This window comes from Bison bison, unplaced genomic scaffold (genome assembly GCF_000754665.1).
Source record: "Bison bison bison isolate TAMUID 2011002044 unplaced genomic scaffold, Bison_UMD1.0 scf7180017864050, whole genome shotgun sequence".
NCBI classification, from domain to species: domain Eukaryota; kingdom Metazoa; phylum Chordata; class Mammalia; order Artiodactyla; family Bovidae; genus Bison; species Bison bison.
Genome location: NW_011494622.1, coordinates 3986462 through 4005390, shown reverse-complemented (window position 1 = coordinate 4005390; position 18929 = coordinate 3986462). Strand labels below are relative to the sequence as shown.

The 18929-nt window shown below is 41.8% G+C and overlaps 1 non-coding gene across 1 annotated transcript; it reads right to left on the bottom strand.

Annotated features, from left to right (window-relative positions):
- Positions 1-17412: 17412 nt before the first annotated feature.
- Positions 17413-17484, bottom strand: TRNAC-GCA. Its single transcript has one exon. It is a non-coding gene; the product is annotated as a tRNA-Cys (tRNA).
- Between the last annotated feature and the right edge of the window lie 1445 nt (positions 17485-18929).

Here is an 18929-nt window from a genome sequence, read left to right as displayed (position 1 = left end):
CACTTTGGGGTGACAAGCGAACCTACAGAGGCACTGTGGGTTATTTTAAGTTTCTGAGGGCTAGAGACATCTGTTGGATACCACAGAAAGTACTACTAAGCTGTTTAGACCTCACTACTTGATAAAGACAAGTGTTTAGGTATTTCTTTTGGCCTGGGGGCACCAAGTACCAGGACAGGGTGGGAAGAAATCTCTGGAATAGAATGATTAGTGAACTTGAAATATAAGATAATTGAGAATTACTTACATAGTACAACCCTATCATTTTATAAAGGAGAAAACTGAAGTACAACATGGTTAAAACCTGAGTCCTAAATACTCAGGCTTCTAGTTCCCTCATCAGACTGTTCTGTAAAAACACCTGATTATAAAGGTTTGCATGATTCTGTAAATGGCAAGGCTATATAGATATGCCCGAACCTGGGCAAACTCGAGGAGACAGAGAGGGACAGAGGAACCTGGCATGCTGCTGTCCATGGGGTTGCAAAGAGTCAGACGTGAACAACAAATATGGCAAGGTGGTAGTGAGATCTTTTTTTCTTTTGCTAAAAGAAGATTTTATTTTGAAAGTTATTTGAAATACAAAGGGCAAAGGAGGATATCTAAGACTCAACGGACATAGATTTCAAATTTAGATTCTTTCCAACGGCCACCAATGGGCTCTATCATGCCAGAAAGTTGCTTTCTTTGGTCATTCCTATTTCAAGCTCTCTGGAGAAATCTTTTTGCATAAGCCAAGCCATCTTTTTTTTCCTTCCTTCCTCTGTTCCTTCCTTTCTTGCTCTCTCTCCCCTCCTTCCTGCCTCTCTTCCTTCTCTCTGCCTCTTTTGCTTTCTTTCCCAGGAACCTATGCTAGTTGGAGATGGGTATTTTCTTTAAAAAAACATCAAAGTACATCTAATATGTTCTACAAGGAGGGGCTCAGTCACACATGAAGTGGAAGGATTCTCTGGTTGCTTATCACCTTGCTGCAACCAGGAATCCACACGAGGAAATGGCAGCCAGGAATGCGGTCCTTTGTGAAGTCAAAGTTGCTCTTGTTTTGCATCTTGAGTGCTAATCATTGGTTCTTCTGTTCAGGCTCACACAGCTCCTCCTCTGGACCTCGACCTTGGAAGGAGTTTCTGTAAATCTCAGCATTTTTAATGTTGATGGCAATGTCAGAAGTTACTGTAAAGTGGTTTTCATCTTCTTCTCAGTCATTTAGTTCTGTCACACATGCTGTCACTGAGCAAATGTCATCTTCTTATCTATCAAATTCACTGAGAAGTTGATAAGTACGTTTTTGTGACAAATTTCTGACACTCCTGTAGGCGTGTTGGCCTCTTGATCCAGGATCTTTTAGTGCTGAGCAATTTAAAACCTCTCTTAACCAAAACAGTCAGAATAACAAATGAAAGAAAATTAATTATACATCCCCATCCCCCAAAAAATAACCCCAAAAGAAAAAAAATGAACACAGGAATTAGATTAAACTGAGTAATTTGACATATATTTTCTCATGTCGTCATTGAGATTTGAATACTCTCAGGTATTTTCACATTCACGTCCTTGCTTGCTTGCCTGGAAGTGAAATAGGTTAATGAACGTCTTGAACTCAACATGGAGATTTTAAAAGATAAAGTGCATACAACACAAGACAATGTCCACAGATGATACTTCTATATTGAAAGTTCTTTCTTGAACCCATGTCAAATTCTTCCCTGAACACTCTTTGAACTTTCTTATGGCTATTGTTACTGTTGTTCAGTCACTCAGTTGTGTCTGACCCTTTGCAATCCCATGAACCGCAGCACGCCAGGCCTCCCTGTCCATCACCAGCTCCCAGAGTTCACCCAAACCCATATCCATTGAGTTGGTGATGCCATCCCACCATCTCATCCTCTGTCGTCCCCTTCTCCTCCTGCCCTCAATCTTTCCCAGCATCAGGGTCTCTTCAAATGAGTCAGCTCTTCGTGTCAGGTGGCCAAAGTATTGGAGTTTCAGCTTCAACATCAGTCCTTCCAATGAACACCTAGGACTGATCTCCTTTAGGATGGACTAGCTGGATCTCCTTGCAGTCCAAGGGACTCTCAAGAGTCTTCTCCAACACTACAGTTCAAAAGCATCAATTTTTCGGTGTTCAACCTTCTTTATGGTCCAAATCTCACATCCATACATGACTACAGGAAAAACCATAGCTTTGACAAGACGGACCTTTATTGACAGAGTAATGTCTCTGCTTTTTCATAAGCTGTCTAGGTGGACTGCTGTCTAGGTTTGTCACAGCTTTTCTTCCAAGGAACAAGCGTCTTTTAATTTCTTGGCTGCAGTCACCATCTGAGGCGATTTTGCAGCCCAAGAAAGTAAAGTCTGTCTTAGATGAGCCCAAAGTCAGAAGTTCAATGGTACAGTTTATACTAGCTCATGAGAACTGGTTGTGTACAGCCCTTCTGACTCTGCATTCAGCAGTCACATCAGCTGGCCATGAGAGAAGTGTTCATAGCAAGTGTATTTGGTCCCTAGGGCTGCTTTAAAAAAGTTACACAAAGTACCATAATTCAGAGTTAACTATTATTATTTTATGTGTTTATTAGTTATTTACTATTTAGTATGAATTATTTTCTTAACTGGTATAAAAATGCAAATAATTAATACAATAAAGATATTATCAGCAATTTAAGCATACTGTATTCTCTTAGAGCTCTGGAGGCCAGAAGTCTGAAATCAAGGTGTCATCTTGGGCTCTGTGCCCTGAGATTCTGGGCAGAATTCTTCTCTGCCTCTTCACAGCTTCCAGTGCTGGCTGTCAATCCTTGGCATTCTTTGGCTGGTAGAAGCATCTTTCCAACCTGAACCTCTGTGGTCGCTGGCATTCTCCCTGGGTGTCTGTCTCTGTGCCTCTTCTCCTCTCCTTATAAGGCCACCAGTATTATTGGATTAAGGACTTCCCTGGTGGCTCAGATGATAAAGAATCTGCCAGCAATCCAGGAGACCTGGGTTGGGAAGATCCCTGGAGAAGGGAATGGCAACCCACTCCAGTATTCTTGCCTGGAGAATCATATGGACAGAGGAGCCAACAAGTTGGACATGACTGAGCAGCTGAACTGAACTGATCCAAATTCTATGATTTATAATCTTACCCCTTAGCCAGCACATACTGTACATGGAATGTAATGTGATGTACCACATAATTTGTCCAAATTACTGCTAATAGTTTAGTGCAACGGGGACAAAGGGAATGAGGTAGGGATGACTGGAAGAGGAAAGTGGAGACACAGGGACACACGTGGGCAAGGATTTGAGGTGGTACAGATCACAGAAGTCAATAAATAGGTTAGTGGCACTAGTGGTAAAGAACCTGCCTGCCGATGCAGGAGACACAGGAGATGCAGGTTCAATCACTAGGTTGGGAAGATCCCCTGAAGGAGGGCATGGCAACCTATTCCAGTATTCTTGCCTGGAGAATCCCATGGACAGAGGATCCTGATAGGCTACAGTCCATAGGATCACAAAGAGTTGGACACGACTGAAGAGACTTAGCATGCATGCACGCATGCAGTATTATAGGCAAGGTTCTGAGCGAAGGTAATAACAGTGGGAAAATGAAAAGGAGGGAGAATAGCAAGGCCTATTTAATCAGTGGAATTTGTAGAACTTAATGAATGAATTGTGAAGGACAGAAGCTTAGGAAATTTCCTGGATGATTGGCTTGGATGACTGGTTTTCATGACTGAGGTCAGTCACAGAGAGGAATGCAGGGGTGATGGTCATATTGTTAGCTAGGTATGTTGAATAAATTGGGCAAGGCTGTAGAAATATGGAGATAGGTATTCTGTAAGTAGGTGGATACACACACAAGAAAATCAGGGTTGGAGCTATTGAGTAAGGTTCGTGAGTGGTTAGCAAAATCCAAGGGAGTGGCTGAAACTGTCCAAGAGGAGAACAAAGAGTAGCAAGAGAAGAAATCCAAGGAGGAAATACTAGGAAACATAAACACATATAGGACGGCAAAAGAAGGAAAAAACTTCTCTTTTAATATGGATCAGTAAGTCATCTCCCAAATGTCCTACAACAATCCTAATGGAAAGTTCACAAAAGGGTTAAAAAAGGCACTGATAACTTTCATAGATATTGTTTTGTACGTTTGGGAGCTGGCTTATTGATCCATATTAATAGTCAATTTCTTATAAAGTTCAGTTCGGTTCAGTCACTCAGTCGTGTCCGACTCTTAGTGACCCCATGAATCGCAGCACGCCAGGCCTCCCTGTCCATCACCAGCTCCCAGAGTTCACTCAAACCCATGTCCATCAAGTCAGTGATGCCATCCCACCATCTCATCCTCTGTCGTCCCCTTCTCCTCCTGCCCTGAATCTTTCTCAGCATCAGGGTCTCTTCAAATGAGTCAGCTCTTCGCATCAGGTGGCCAAAGTATTGGAGTTTCAGCTTCAACATCAGTCTTTCCAATGAACACCTAGGACTGATCTCCCTTAGGATGGACTGGTTGGATCTCCTTGCAGTCTAAGGGACTCTCAAGAGTCTTCTCCAACACCACAGTTAAACATACACTTTAAAATATGTCATGGCTCGGGGACTACCCTGGTGGTACAGTGGTTAAGACTGCGCTTGCACTGCAGGGGATGTGGGTTCAATCCAGGGAACTAGGATCCTGCAGGTTGAGAGGGGCAGCCAAAAAAAATTTTTTAAGTGGCATAACTTTATTAAGGAAAAATAAGCAAATATGAGTATATGTTCTTATGGAAGTAAAAAAATGAATTAGATCTGTATGTATTGGGTTTTACAATAAATCTAAAAAAACAGGATACAGAATAGGCAGAAATGCAAATTAAATAATGATATCATACAGGATGTATGACACCATTATCTGAAAAACATACAATATACACACGCGTGTATGTAGATATTTACACAGAAATATACATAAAAACTCTTCAGAACGTGTGTGTATTTCTCTGCATTACAGAGGACTACATAAAGGACATCTCTATTTGTAGAATCTCCCTCTATCCCCAGCAAATTTTTTCTTTCAGAATGAAGAAAATAAAGAGGGAAGCAAAAGAGGAAGGAAGGAAGGAAAGAAGAACCTAACTAAGGTAAGTAAGACAAAACTCCAAGGTATAGATTCCAGGAGGTTAAAAATTGTTTTGTATACTTTTCTTCATATTTTATATCAAAAGGGAATACTGATCTCTGGTAAACAATTCAGAAAATATACAGAAGTGCAAAAGAACAAACAAACAAAAAACCCTCATCCAAAAAATTAACTTAACATTCTTCCAGATAGTGCCATATCTCCATTAACCTGCATGTCGTATATATAATTTTTTGGTATTCTTTTTCAAAGAGGCCAGAATTTCTCAAAAATGTTCTTCTGATTCATGAGGTGAATGATATTGAAGTCCGTTCTTTCTCTGAGTCTTTCGGACTAATTTGAATTAATTCTACAGTATTTTCTCACAGCTCCATAATCCCGTTTGCAGATTTCGTGGTTTGTCCTTCGGCTCACACAGTTCACTTGAGGGATATCTCAACCCATCTCAGATCTACTGTCGAACAGAAGACGGCACTCACAGTTCCCAAACCAGGTTGCCCTGTCCTTCAGAAATTCGTTGAAACCATCCCCGCTAACTGAACTGAGAACTCTCAGAACTGCATGCGTCTGACCTTCTAACCCGGAGAAGGCAACGGCAACCCACTCCAGTACTCTTGCCTGGAAAATCCCATGGATGGAGGAGCCTAGTAGGCTACAGTGCGTGGGGTCGCGAAGAGTCGGACACGACTGAGTGACTTCCCTTTCACTTTTCACTTTCATGCATTGGAGAAGGAAATGGCAACCCACTCCAGTGTTCTTGCCTGGAGAATCCCAGGGACAGGGGAGCCTGGTGGGCTTCCGTCTATGGGGTCGCACAGAGTCGGACACGACTCAAGCGACTTAGCAGACCTTCTAACACGCTCTGTGTAATGCAAGAGAAACTACAGTTCCCGTGGGGCTCTGCTCCTGGGGGCCCCGCCTCTACCCGTGCGCCTGCGCATTCTAGGCGCAGACTACAACTCCCAGGATGCATCGTGCTGCCGCTGTCGCCGCTCTACTTCCTGCCGGGGCGTGTCCTGAGCAACAGTGGCTCCGCGAGTCCAAGAAAAGTTAAAGATGGGTGGAGTTTGTGGGCTGCGTGGGAAGCTGTTGGGCGCCGCTTATTTTTTTCGATCACACAAAACCTTTGCTGATCTACAGCGAAGTGTACTGGTGCGCGGCTGCCTGGATTTGTGGTGTGCACGGGCTTGACTTCTCAACTGGGAGAAGAGTCTTTCAGGCACCTGCACAGGTGGTCGCGGCCTGCGTTGGTCCTCGCCATCAGCTGTTCCTTGAAGCTGTCCGACATCGCTCCGAGGGCGTGGGAGAGGCTGACAATCCTGGGTTTTCTTGGAGTGATGGATTGTTTTTTTCAATCTTTATATTTTCGCGGGAAATTAGAAGACTCCAGAGGAGACTTCAAGTCAGATATTTTTACCCTAGTAATCCACGCGCGCTTCTTGATAGATTGTTCCTATAGTTTTGTAGTTTGTTTTGGTTGGGCCTGGGATTTCTATTTTCGTAATATTTCAACTCCTGATTGTTACTATGCTCTGAAAACAGAAGCGTGGAGGAATGCCTGTATTTAAAGCGAATAGGAAGTCTCCTAAGTAATCACTTGACTAACAGTTTTAGTATATATAATTAATAAATGTAATATGACAATAAATGTAATGCGTGGGAAACTACAGCCTCCACCACCCCCCCCCAAACCCCCCGCTGGAAACAGAAAGGTTCCAGTTCAAGAGTGGGGAATATCAGAGAGAAATGGGTTGAAGAGTGAATGGTGGGTGGGAGGTGAACAATTACAGGTAACCATAAAGTGCTTTTTTAAAAAATGTGGTCCTGAGGAGAAAGCTGGATTCCTAGCTCTGGTATTTATTAACTGTAATTTCATCCAGGTTAGTTTGCCTCTTTGAATCTCAGTCTCCTAGTCTGTGAAATAAAGATGAATTTTCCTTTCCTCCCCATATGTTTTTGTGAAGGCAAGTTAAAGTATGTGAACATAGTTCTTAAACTCCATAATTACCCCAAAGTGAGTTGGTAATGATAGTTATGTGGCAAGTGTAATGAAAGGCCAGGGCAGCTAGGAATGCTAGTTAAAAGTTGAAACTGGGGACCACGGGTCAAGGCTGAAGAGTAAAGCAAATGAGTCTGGGAAGAGCTGAGAATCGGGGAGAGACAGATGGGTCAGTTGGCAATATCGATGACTTGTTGCTGAGCTTAAGGAAGGTAGGAGCCACATCTGTGTTGTTCACACTGGTCTGCATGATGCCTAGCATGGTGTCCAACATATGAGGCCTTTGCTCTTGCCTTCCCTCTGCCTGGAACACTCTTACCCCATATATCAGTCAGGGTTCTCCAGAGAAACAGCCAGTAGGATGTATGTATGTATGTGTGTGTGTTTATGGTGTGCATGCACTCAGTTGTGTCTGACGCTTTGCGACCCCATGGACTGTAGCCGTCCAGGCTCCTCTGTCCACGGGTTTCTCCAGGCAAGAATACTGGAGTGGGTTGCCGTTTCCTTCTCCAGGGGATCTTTCTGACCCAGGGATTGAACCTGCATCTCCTGCTTCTCCTGCATTGCCAGGTGGATTCTTTACCACTGAGTTGCCTGGGAAGATCAGAACAACCCTGTATACTAAGTATTGTTATTCTCAGTTTACAGATGAAAACACTGAGACCCAGAGACATGAGATAATCTGCCCAAAGTCACACAGCGAAGTAAAAGGGCAAAGGGAAGGCAAACTGGATCTGTGTATGCTGCTTCTTCACTACTTCTTCCACCTCATGGATATGAACTCTGAAATCCTTCCTTTTTCTCCCCTACGATCCACTGTCCTTCCACCCTTCAAAAGAGTCTGTTCAGGAATACTTCAGGATGAGACCCTCCATTTATTCTGCAAGTATTTACTGACTGCCCACCTTCATATTCACTTTGGTCACTCACAAAGATTTCTCGAGGGCCTACTGTGTGTTAGGTACTGGTGGGGGTGCTGAGGATACATCGGTGAAAAACCCACACATCACTGTGCTGTGGAGCTTACATTCTACAAGGGGCAGAAAGATAGTAAACAAATAAAATATAGGGTGATGGGTTCAAGATAATAGGTGCTAAGGGCAACATAAGAAAAGAGGAAGATAGGTATGTAAGGCTATCTGTGTGGAGGGCTACGATTTTCAATGTTATAAAAACACAATATTGAGCAAAGATTTTCCAGGATATGATGGTCAGCTTTATGTGTCAACTTGGCTGAACTATAGTACTTGGTTATTTAGATGAGCAACACTCATCTAGGTGTTGCTGGGAAGCTATTTTGGAGCTGTGGTTAACATCTATAAGTTGTGTGGGAGTCAACCCTCCATAATGGGTGGGGGTATGAGGGGGAGACTCATCCAGACATTTGAAAGGCCTTGAAAGCAAAACTGAGGTTTTGCTGAGATAGAAGTTCTGCCTCAAGACTGAAACATCAGTTCCCACCCAAGTTTCCAACCCACCTTAGAGATTTCAGACTTGCTAAGCCCCCACAACTACAGAAGCCAATTCTTTAAAAGAAATCTCTTAGTGTGCCTTATGTGTGCGTGTGTGTGTGTGCGCATCTACCATATGTGCATATATGGGTGTATACTGTACATATAGAGTACATATGCATGTATGTATAATGCATACACATACATGAGATGCTGAACACACACTCAGGGTTGTTCCAATAATGAGGAACTTAAAATAGGTTTAGCTTAGGACCTGCCACAGTGAGCATGTAAGAGATCGCTATTGTTAATATCATCATTATCATTCAGTATCAGAGTAAGGACCTTCATAAGAATCATTAAAGTAGACTAAAAGCATAAGACTTAAGGGCCTGTAAGCTTGGGATGCTAAAGTCTGAAGTGACATTAATATACAAGTTTGGGTCCTGCAGAGAGTAAGGGGCATATTACATTTTAGGTCAGGGTCCTTTAATTTTTTTTAAAACAGGATGAACATCTTGTAGTGTATGTAGTCCATGAAAACAGATTAATTGACACCAAACCCTTCATTTTGCCCCAAGCTGCCATTTTAACTGCAGGGTTAATTGGTTCCAGGTCAGAGGCCCCATTCACTTGCTTCCTACCAACACTTGAGAGAAAAATGTACATTTTAACTGAGATGTTTTCTCACCAGGGTTCTTTTGTTTTCCCCTGAGGTCATTGCTTTGGGCAACAAGAGAAATGCTAGATTCCAAAAAAGCTTTATCTCTACCCTGACCCAACTCCACGGTAATTATTACCACATACAGCTACAAGCATTTTTTAAAAAGATACAAGGAAATACACACGTTGAAACCAATACACATCTTGTTGATTACCTATTGATATTATACAAACAATTTCTAGTTTTGATCCCCTCTGATAAAACATAATAGTTTTTATGATATGTGGGTTGTGTGTTCATCAGAAAAATACTAATTTTGAAAAATATAGTGTGGACCTGGTCATTCTATGACATCATGTCTGATTTTAACTTCTTAAGAGGGAAACATTTACAGTCACAAGCCAAGTAGATTTCATGCAGAAGACAGATGAAGGCCGGATGTTTGAGGTTTTTCTTCTGGTCTTTTTGCTTCCCGTAGTATCTGACTACAGCTAGTTATAACGTTTCATGTTTGTTTAAGGAGTGGGCAGATTGTGAAAAAATAGACAGTTGGCTGCAGCATTCTGAGCTGTGTTTTGTTTCTTGATTTCTGCTTTGCTCACTTGTTATAAGAAATAAACGAAAGTGTTTAAGAATGATAGATTCTTTCAGCAGTTCTTTTTTTAACCCCAGGTCATTTCTTCACATAGGGAACACTATGGAATTTGGAGTAACATTTATTTTTGAGTATCATCCAATTTGGGATGGCTGACTTTGGTGGGGAACAAGGGTCACCTTGACCTTCCTTCAAGATTATAAAATAATTTCTTGTCTAAATGTTAGGGGTGGGACAAAAAGGGATCATCGTTCTGTGCTGTTTCCCAAATGAAAAGAAATGGATTTAAATGGAGCTCCTCCTTGCTTTTCTGTGTATTTTGTTTTCGACATGTTTATAATAAAGAATCAAAACAGTGCTTTCACATGTATTATTTTCAAATTAAGGGTAATTAAATGTCACTTTAATTCAATGTCAAATTAAGAAGGATTGATACAATACTGCTTCTGTTTTATGTTTTGGTTTTTTGGCCACAAGGCACATGGGATCTTACTTAGCTCCTGACCAGGGATTGAACCTGTAACCCCTGCCTTGGAAGGCAGTGGTCTAAAGGTCTTAACCACTGGACAGTCAGAGAAGTCCCTGTCATAGACACAGACAAATTGATAACAGAGCAGAATGAAGATACCAGAAGTATTTCTAAATACATATGGACAATTGATTTAACAAAGGTGTAAAAGGGAATGCTGTGAAGAAAGACTGGTCTTTCTACCCAATAGTGCTGCAATTAGATGCAAAAAAAAGCAAGCAAGAAAAAGGACTTCAATCTAAATGTTCAGTTGCTCATTTGTTTATAACTTTGCAACCCCATGGACTGCAGCACGCCACGCTTCCCTGTCCTTCACTAATCTAAATATCTCACACAATATACAAAATAACTCAAATGGATTATAGACAAATGTGAAACCTAAAACTGTGAATCTACTAGAAGAAAACATAGGATAAACATCTATGACATTGAATTTGGCACAGATTTCTTAGCTACAACACCAAAAGAACTATGCATAAAAATTGATAAATTGTCCACATCAAAATTAAAATTTCTGCTCTTAAAAGACACTGTTAAGGGAGAAGGGATCGCTGGGGAGTTTGGGATGGACATGTACACCCTGCTATGTTTTAAATGGATAGCTGACAAGGACCTACTATATAGCACATAGAACTCTGTTCCGTGTTGTATGGTCACCTGGGTGGGAAGGGAGTTTGGGGAGAATGGATACATGAATAGGTATGGCTGGGTCCCTTCACTGTTCACCTGAAACTGTCTCAACATTATTTGTTAATTAGCTATACCCCAATTCAAAATAAAAAGTTTAAAAAAAATCCAAGTGTAGGCACCTCAGAACCACCTTCCACATGAAAAAAAAAAAAACAACAAAAAAACGATAAATGTATTTTTTTAAATAAACTTTCTAAGAAATCCTTTCCAAAAAAACCCACACTGTCAAGAGAATGAAAAGACTGGGTTAAAAATTTGTAAATTGCATCCAATAAAGAATATACATCCAGGATAAAAAAAAAAAAAAACCTCTCAGAACTCAACAATAAGAAAACAATTTTAAAAATGGGCAAAGATTTGACTAGATGCTTCACCAAAAAAAAAAAGTTGGACACGACTGAGCAACTGAACTAAACTTCACCAAAAAATGTTTCTGGATGGCAAATAAGCACATGAAAAGATGCTCAATTTCATTAGTCAGTAGAAAAATGCAAATTAAAACCATAATAAGAAACCACAACTGTTGGAATGGTAAAAAAAAAAAAAATACAATAAAATCTGACTACATCCCAAGTGATGATTAGGATGTGGAACTCTGCTCTGTTGCTGGTGGGAATGTGAAATTGTACAAACACCCTGGAAACAATTTTGCATTTGGTTTGGACCAGACATTCCATTCTAGATATTTACTCAGGATAAATGAAAGCGTATTTCTATACAAAGACTTGTACATCATTGTTTATGGCAGCTTTACTTATAATAGCCCCAGATTGGAAATAATGCTAGTGTCTATCAACAGGTAAATGAGTAATCAAACTGGTGTACAAATAAATGATATTCAGCAATAAAAAGGATAGAAACGTTTGTACATGCTGCAACATGGATGAATCTCACAAATATTGTGGTACATACAAGAAGAAAGACAGAAAAGAGTACCTATTGAATGATTTCATTTATGAAAATTCTGGCAAATGAACACAAAGTGATAGAAAGCAAATCAGTGGTTGCCTGGGGAGTCAGGGATGGGAGGGAAGGGATAGGGTGGTATGTTTATTATCTTCAGTGTGGTGAGAGTTTCGTGGGTACATCATACGCCCACTGTACATCATTAAATTGTACATAGGAAATACATAGAGTTTACTGTCTGTTAGGTATATTGTGTGCTCCGTCACTCAGTTGTGTCCGACTCTCTGCAGCCCCATGGACTGTCGCCCACCAAGCTCCTCTGTCCATGGAATTTCCAAGCAAGAATCCTAAAGTGGGTTGCATTTCCTACTCCAGTGGATCTTCCCCACCCAGGGACTGAACCTGCATCTCCTGCGTCTTCTGCGTTGGTAGGAAGATTCTTTACTCCTGAGCCACCTGGGAAGCCTGTGCTGGTTATAGCTTCAATAATTTGCAACCTTCTGCTGTTCTCTTTCAGGGAGTTTGGGGGTAATGGGCAGGTGAAAGAAATAGCGAACTTAGAAGAGGTTATGAGATCAAGCGAGGATTTTGGTCTTTTATGAAACTGGGATATGCCACAGCATGTTTAGACGCTGATGAGCAGAGACAACAAACAGATGCAAGAGTAAGAGGACCTGCCAGAGCCCTTGAGTGGGCAGGAAAGTCTGGGCTGGTATCCTGTGTGCGAGGGAGGCCTGGGCCTGGGAGAAGAGGACAGCTCATCCACAACGGGAGACAAGACAGACAAGGGTGGAGCTTGCTTCATACGCCACACTGGCTGTTTGTTAGTAATGAAGACGATATCCACAATCACAGCAATGGGAATAGTCAGTAGGTGCCGTATTCATTAATAAAATGAGTCACACCAATTCAGTAGAACTTGATTTTCTTTGGTAAAATTTTCAACCAGGACACCCATGAGCATCTTGTTGGTACAGATTTCTGGGTCTCCTGCTGAGAAAGGGTGATGCCAGCAACCCTAGTTCTCCTTTGAAGCAACACTCCCTTGGTCTGAATTGGAGAAATCAGTTTGATAGAAATAATGAGAAGTCCTCTGCCTGTGTGTTCAGTATAAAATAACACTGCCATTCAAGTTTCCCAGTGTTAGGAATATTTTCATAAGCAGAAATCTCTGTTCTCTGACTCCTGTCCCTTGTCAGTACCATGGCCATCACTCTTGCCACCATTACCTATGCAGCAAAAGCAGCAGCAGCTACCATTTGTTAAGTGGCACCCAGCAGCTCAGCAGTAAAGAATCTGCCACAATGCAGGAGACACGGAGATGTGGGTTCAATCCCTGGGTCAGGAAGATCCCCTGGAGGAGGGCATGGCAACTCACTCCTGTATTCTTGGCTGGAGAATCCCATGGACAGAGGAGCCTGGCGGTCTACAGAGAGTTGGACATGAGTGTAGCGACTGAACAGATATGAAGTGACTGTCTCACTGCATCTTCACAGCAGCCCTGTTGGGTTGATGTGCTATGAGCCCCTGTTAATAGTCGTGAAAAATGAGTCTTACAGAGGTTAGATTATTGTCCAAGGTCACATCTCAGAAGTATCAGAGCCAGAATTAAAATCCAAGTCCGTGTGACTCCAAAACCTTTGCTCTTAACAAGAATTGTATGCAGTACTTACCTCCCCTTCTGAATTCGAAGTCTCACTGGTGAGAGTAGATTACATGCATATTTTCCTCCAAGTCTGATTCACTGCAACCATCACCTTTGGACAATAATAAAGGAACTCAGGAGAATGAAAATAATTTAACATCCTGTCTCAGAAACTGTTTTCATTTTTGTCCATTTCCTTTTGATCCTTATCCACGTGTACATATTTCACATAGCTGTAGATGCAATTTTATATTTTGCTTTTATGGTGAATGTTATACCAGGCATTTTTCTTGTTCCTGTTTAGTCTGTAGCGGATGCATAATATTCCATTTCGTTAATGAGCCATGACTTAATTAACAAAATCCCCTGATGAGCAAATCTTATTCTCAGTTTTTCAGTTTTATAAACTATGCAAACTGATTTCCCCCCATCTTTTTGTAATTTTTTTTTTTAAAGAATAAATTCCCCACCCCCCCAAGAAAAATAAAGAATTCCCAAGAGTGAGATTACCAAACAAGAATTTGAACATGTTTATGACTTTGGTACTTTGAAAGAGAGTGAAATTAGGAAAGTTTGTACCTTGGATGATGGTAGAAAATTCTCATCACTGGCACGAAGAGATGAATAGTTTAATTATTGTTCAGGAAGACCAGAACTGAAGACAAATGGGGAGTGACTGCTCAAGGGTACAGGGTTTCTTTTTGGGGTGATGAAATGTTCTCGAATTAGATAGTGTTGATGGTTGCATGACTTTGAAAATATGCTAAAAGCAATTCACATGTATACTTGAGAAGGGTGAATTTTTATGGTATGTAAATGTTATCTCAATATAGGGTCGCAAAGACTTTAGTTAGACATGACTGAAGCGAACTAGCAAAAAATTAAAGGCAGAGTTTCAGATTTTCCAAGTAATAGTTTCAGCCCTTGTTCAATCGCTCTCAGAGTGTCCTGTATTTGTTTTTCTATCTGGGAACAGCATCTCATAGTGCTTAGAAGCATCACCACTTAGCAGCTTCATGACCCTTGCTGAATGCTGGAGGTTGCGTCCTCTGGAAGCCCACATGGAGATGGAGATTGGAGTGTAGGATGTTTATGAAGGATCGGGACTTATGAAGGCAGGGGAGAAGCAGGGCTGGCTGGAGAACAGGATGGAAGTGAGCTGCAGGTCTGACATAGCCTCAACCAACCCTGATTATCAATGTCTTGCGCTGGGCTGAAATGGCCAGGCCGTTTTACAGAGACTGTGCTAAAGTTTGGTATGTGTTGCCCTGGAAGGGTAGGCTCGCAGGCCAGGCGTGCGCCGCACTTGTGGCTGACCCTGAAGGAGCTGATGGCAGAAGGCTGACCTCTCTGTTCCTCGAAGGTGGGCAACATGACCAGGCCTCCGGGTGCAACATCTCTGTGTCTATCACAGGAAGTTGCTTTAACCTTCTTTGCCTCCGTTTCCTCACCTGTAAAACTGAGATAATATCCATCTGCTAGGATTGTTAGAGAATTAAGCATGGTAACACATTGCTTGCTGGGTGGTTCAGTGATCTGCCTGCCAATGCAGTAGATGTGGGTTCGATCCCTGGCTCAGGAAGATCCCCTGGAGGAGGAAATGGCAACCCACTCCTGTATTCTTGCGTGGGCAGAGGAGCCTGGTGGGCTACAGTTCATGGAGTCGCAAAGAGCTGGACACGAGTTAGTGACTAGACAACAACAGCCCACAGGGAACGCTAAGAATAGTGCTTGTCATATGAGAAAATTTCAAAAAAGACTAGCAGCTACTCTTGTGTATCATTCTATCATTATTTATAATACTTAAACTTTAATACTATACTACTTAAAATGTAATAATTATTCAATATAAGTTTATAGTACTAATTATTTAATATATAAATACTGTATATATAGTAATAGTTACTATCATTATTAATGAATAATACAGTCAGTTTTGAAGAATTGTAGAGCATATACTGAGAAGTTTCAGAAGACTTTTTAAGTTTTTACTCTTTCTTATGCTAAAGATTTTTTTTGATGTGGACCATTTTTAAAGTCTTTATTGAATTTGTTACAATATTAGTTTTATTTTATGTTTGGGATTTTTGGCCACAAGACAAACGGGATCTCAGCTCCTCGACCAGGGATCGAACCCATACTCCGTGCACTGGAAAGAGAAATCCCAACTCCAGGCTTCCCTGTCCATCACCATCTCCTGGAGCTTGCTCAAACTGATGGCCCTCAAGTCGGTGATGCCATCCAACCATCTTATCCTTGGTTGCCCCTTCTCCTCCTGCCCCATTCTTTCCCAGCCTCAGGGTCTTTTCCAAGGAGTCGGCTCTTTGAATCAGGTGGCCACAAGTACTGATAAATAGTTGCTGAATAGGAGGAACTCTCCAATGCAAGGGTTCAAGGGCAGTGGGCCTGGATGTTGCACACAGCAGAGCTTGTGCTTTGGTGGGGAGGGCAGCATGAGGCCATGGGTGCTCCGCTTGCAGTTCGGGTGAGGGGAGGGCACCAGGAGAGGAAGGTAGGTGCTTAGAAAGGGAGGAGGAGGAGGAGGGAAAAGAGGAGACTTTGCTTTCAGTTCACTTCAGTCACTCAGTCATGTCCAACTCTTTGCGATCCCATGGGCTGCTGCATGCCAGGCCTCTCTGTTCATCACCAACTCCCAGAGTTTACTCAAACTCATGTCCATTGAGTCGGTGATGCCATCCAACCCATCTTGTCCTCTGTCGTCCCCTTCTCCTCCTGCCTTCAATCTTTCCCAGCATCAGGGTCTTTTCCAATGAGTCAGCTCTTTGCATCAGGTGGCCAAAGTATTGGAGTTTCAGCTTCAGCATCAGTCCTTCCAATAAATATTCAGGACTGTTTTCCTTTAGGAAGAATTGGTTGGATCTCCTTGCAGTCCAAGGAACTCTCAAGAGTCTTCTCCAACACCTCAGTTCAAAAGCATCAATTCTTTCTCAGGTTTCTTTATAAAGAAAGCTGAGCCTTTGCTTAGTGACAGCTTTACCAAGGGCTAACCCTTGGGTACAGCTCTGCTAGAGAGGAAAGACAGCTTACACTTTTTACTTTTTAATTTTAGAGTCAATTTCAATTGTATCCACATTGCATAGGAGAAAATTTCCAAGTGTTGAAACAGCTTTGCTTTAAAAAAGAAAAAGTCATCATACAGGTAAATGGACTTTGTATGAATTTTAACACGTGTAGATTCATGTAACTAGCAGCACAGTGAAAATACAGAACGGTTCTACCACCATGTAATGTTCCCGGGGATGTATCTGTGTAGTCACGCTCACTTTCGGCAGCCACTGATCTGTTCCCCATCACTATAGTTTGAGACAGCTCTACTTTGAATCATTTTGTCTTTTATCCTCACAGAGTTTGCAAAGACCATGGGGTTTTTGTGTCAGAGAGAGCAGCTGTGTCCTCCATTACTAAGTATGGGATTGGGGGAGGTTAACTTAATGAGGCATGGAAAGAAAAGGAAACATTTATAAGGTCCGGCCCAACAAGGATGTCTGCCTTTGCCATCTCCTATCTCAACCTTACTCAAAAGATCGGAGTAAAGTTAAGGGTTGGTGTGGTGAGGCAGAGGTTAGGCATGCCTGTTCAGTCTCTTCGGTTATGTGTGACTCTTTGCAACCCCAAGGACTTGAGCCCGCCAGCCTCCTCTGTCCATGGGATTCTCTAGACAAGAAAACCAGAAAGTGAAAGAAAGTGAAAGTGAAGTCGCTCAGTTGTGTCTGACTCTTTGCGACCCTATGGAGACTGTAGCCTACCAGGCTCCTCAGTCCATGGAATTTTCCAGGCAAGAGTACTGGAGTGGGTTGCCATTTTCTTCTCCAAGGGGATCTTCCCAATCCAGGGATCGAACCTGGGTCTTCTGCATTGCAGGCAGACCCTTTACCATCTGAGCCACCTGGGAAGCCCAAGGAAACCGGAGTGGGTTGCCATTTCCTCCTTTAGGAAGTTACTAGTCTAATGAATAATACAGTCGGTTTTGCCCAGACCATGCTGAAGAGTTGTGATGCAGCATATACACCGAGAAGGCTCTGAAGATTTCTTAAAAATATAGAGTTTTAATTTTTTTTAGACCAGTTTTAAGTTCACAACAAAACTGATTCACAATGGAAAGGTTACAAGTTACTTGGGGAAAGGAGATAACGGGTTTGGCAAATGAAATGAAATGGGCAAAACGTGAAAGAACCAGCACAGGGTGTGTTTGAGAGAAGGTTTTGTTTTCCTTTGTGGGGATGGGGTTGAGACATGGAAAGAGAAAGATTGGGGGAGGTTGAATGCTGTGATCCATAGTGTTTTGGGCAGTTATATGCTGGATAAGGAGGATATTCATAGACATTTCATTGTGTATTATAAAGGAAATCTTCTATGGTACTTTCAAAACATGTGTGAAGTTTTAAATTGCTTTTCTATTATTTTTGGATAAAATTTACTTATGTCTTCTATTCTTGAGGCAGACTTTGTGTTTATTATGTTATATTCATTGTGATATACGGTTTCATAAATGTGAGATATATATATGTATACACACACACACAGGCTTAATAGATACTGTGGGCCAGGCACTGTTGACGTGGCCTTATCAACCTTATCTCATTTAATCCTGAAAATAACCCTAAGAGATAGGTACTGTTATCAGTATTCTATTTCATAGAAGAGGAAATCAAGATTTAGAGAAGTTGAGTAATCCACTCAGAGCTATTAAACAGATTTGAATGCAGGCTTTTGAATGGCAGAAATCAGTCATCTAGCCATTACACTATATTGCTGCCACTCAGCTTCAGATTTCTCATCTGTTAAGATAGAGAATAATTCCTAACCCATAAAATCATTCTGAGGGTTAAAGGAGATCACTGTAAGCTCCCTGCACAGTTTATTCATGTTCTTTGATTCCAATTTCCATTACTGTGCCTTGCACAGAGAAGAGACTTCAATAACAGCGCTACTGTTTCATGACTAAGCATATTCCATGCCCACTCTAGGTTTTACGCAAGACATTTGTGAGTTAATAATCATTGTATTACCACTGGGGATACGAAGATAAATAAGACAGTCCTCGCCCTGAGAGCTCAAAGTCCTGTGGGTTAAAAACACACAGAGAGTGTTCCCAGATACTGTAGATAAGTGCAGTGAGTGGAAGTCAAGATGCATGGTCTGCCTGAGAGCTGCCTTAAAGGATAATCTGGAGTTCAGAGAGTAGGTGAGTAGGGAAAGGTGGGCTTAGGAAGGCAAGACACCTTTTGGAGAGTGGAAAACCAGTGATATTTGGTGTTTGTGGCTGAGGCATAAGATGCAGGGCAAAAAGTGGCAAGAAATGAGGTTGGGGAGGAAAGTACCCTGGGTGCCCTGCGG